We start from the raw sequence: 2937 nt of genomic DNA on the forward strand, positions 1-2937 counted from the left end.
AAAAAAAAAAAAGAATTCTTCTGAGAGGCAGAAATATTGGGGTGTTGCTGAGCTGTTTCCTCTGAACTGAAACACTGCCTCTTAGAGGAGCGGTTACTGAGGGTTACAACCCCTTTGGAGGTTGGAAGACACTTTCGCGGGGGTCGCCTAAGATGATGGAAAACAGACATTTACATTACAATTCATAACAGTAGCAAAATTACAGTTATGAAGTAGCAACAAAAATAATTTTATGGTTGGGGCCAGCACAACATAAGGGTCACATGCAGCGTTAGGAAGGCTGAGAACCTTCTGACTTAGAGGGAAGAAGAAAGCTCAAAGATTTGAGAATAAGTGTGGACAGATGCAGCTTACAAGGCCCAGAAGACTCCTGAATGTTACAAGATTCCAGGGTTCTTCCCCGAGATCGTATCACCAGGGACACAGCTCTCCTGAGGTGTCGCTAGTGCCGGGAGGGGCTTTTTGGTGACACTGCCTCCTGACTCATCTACACTCCTATAAATACCCCATTAAACTCAGTTGCTCACCAACGAGTCTGACACCAGTGTCTGGAGTGAACAGATACTTGTTCAAGTCTCAACAGTCACAGGGCATACGAAAAGGTGCTTTATGACTGGGTGCATTCAGCTTGCAGGAGAAAACCCAAGTGTGGCCCCCAGGAAGCCCAGAGTTCCTGTGAAGGTGCCCACTGAGTCACGTCAGGTGCTTCCTAAAAGTAGCCGTGAGCCTAGCAGAGAGCAGCCCTCAGCTTTGTGGCTGTCAGCTGCTCAAAGGTGTGAGCGAGCGGCTTCACCTTGACGAGGTAAACAAGTGTTGGCAGTTGGCTGTAGTCAGGGCAGCTGGTCCCTTCTAGGCCCTGTTCATTTCTGATGCATTTCTGGGTTGTTCTGGCTGTCGAGAACACCACTACTATGAATATTCATTTTTGGTTTTTTCGAGGCACGGTTTCTCTGTATAACAGTTCTGGCTGTCCTGGAACTCAATCTGTAGACCAGGATGGCCAGTTTGAACTCAAAAATCCACTTGCCTCTGCCTGAGCCCCACAAGCCCAGTGCATAGTCATTTTTGTGTGTGACATGTTTGAATGCAATGTTTGAATTCTTTTTTTTTTTTTTTTTTTTGAGACAGGGTTTCACTGTAGTTTTAGAGCCTGTCCTGGAACTAGATCTGCAGACCAGGCTGGCCTTGAACTCACAGAGATCCTCCTGCCTCTGGCTCCCCGAGTGCTGGGATTAAAGGTGTGTGCCGCCACCACCCGGCTGCAATGTTTGAATTCTTACATAGTGAAATTTTGAGGTCAGATAGCAATTCTGTGTTGATTTTTTTCTTTTTTTTCTTATTTATTTATTTATTTATTTATTTTGTATACAATATTCTATCTGTGGTGCAGGCCAGAGGAGGGCGTTTGGAAGAGCAGGCAATGCTCTTAACCTCTGAGCCATCTCTCCAGCCCCCTGTGTTGAATTTTTTGAGCGACTATCAGAATGTTTTTCAAAGGTGGCTGTGCCTTTTGTATTCCCACCAGCAGCAAACGGACAGAGATTTCCATTCTCCCCATCCCCACCCTCAACAACTCTTTTCTTTTCTTTTCTTTTCTTTTCTTTTCTTTTTGAGACAGGGTAGGTCTTTTGGCACAGAGCTAGGTCTTCACCCACTGAGCCATCACCGTAGCCTCTGAGTTTTATGTTATGTTTTCTGTAGTGTTGGGGGGTGTCGGGCAAGTGCTCTGCCTCTGAGTCACATCTCCCCCAGTCCCCATCTTAATCTTTAGAGTGGGCTTGGAGGTTCAAGACCCAGGAAAGCTGATGGTAGAAACAAGTCCAGGCAATGACTCAGACCTTCCACTGTTTGCGTGAGCCCCACTCACATGATAAAGCAGAAATCACTGACCTGAATTTAATATCATTCAAAACACACACGGAGGATGCACACAGCTAATCACCATGCTACCCTTTGCTTTGTTTCCTTACGTTTCCCCCTGGGCTATGCTATGCATGTGCTTCTATATGCTGGAGATTACATATTCTTCAGACACTCCCTCCCGCCTGTCACTTGTGTATTGTGATGTTACATCATCTGAAATCTATTGACCAATCTTTCTTTTGTGGCCTCTGTCTTTTCCCCTTGCCTGGTCAGAATTTATAGAGGCTGGGTGTGGCTCCGTATCAAGTGCGTGCCCTTGTGTAAGAGGTCCCGATTCTGTCATCATTAACACGTCCCGATCATTTCCAGCCTGATGCCCCAAGCCAGACCTATGCTGAAGTGAGGCTATGCTAATGACAGGCCACCCTGCCTTGGGTGATGGAACTGCAGGTGTCCCCAGTTACACCTCCCTCTGCTCTGCCTCCTGCAGGGCAGCCCAGTGCAGCTCCAGAGCTGCATGGCCAGGTAAGGGCTGTGAGGCTGTCCCTCCTGTGACCATCGAAGGGCCGTGACTGTACCAGCACAGGAGCTCCTCCAATCCCTGCAACCTTGACATGCCAGATAAAACACGGAATTCTCAGCTAACTGAATTCCACGTTTGTTTATTTGTTTTGAGACAGGGTCTCAGTATGCAGCCTTGATGGACCCAGAACTCACAATGACTGGCCTCAAACTCCCAGCGATTCTCCTGCCTCTGCCTTCTGAGTGCCGGGATCCACATATGTACCACCACACACCAGGCTCTAAAGGTAAATGTCCTTTAGTGTAGGTATGCACAAAAATAAAAGTAAAAACAGTAATAACAAAAGCATGTCCCATACAGCATTTGAGACCCTTGGAAAATACCCACTGTGCACCTGAAACTGAAATTTCACTGGGGGGTTTGGTATTTTTTATTTTATTTACTTTTTTTTGTGTGTGTGTGTGTGGTTTTTCGAGACAGGGTTTCTCTGTGGTTTTGGAGCCTGTCCTGGAACTAGCTCTGTAGACCAGGCTGGTCTCGAACTCACAGAG

This window comes from Microtus ochrogaster, unplaced genomic scaffold, assembly GCF_000317375.1.
Source record: "Microtus ochrogaster isolate Prairie Vole_2 unplaced genomic scaffold, MicOch1.0 UNK44, whole genome shotgun sequence".
Taxonomy (NCBI): Eukaryota; Metazoa; Chordata; class Mammalia; order Rodentia; family Cricetidae; genus Microtus; species Microtus ochrogaster.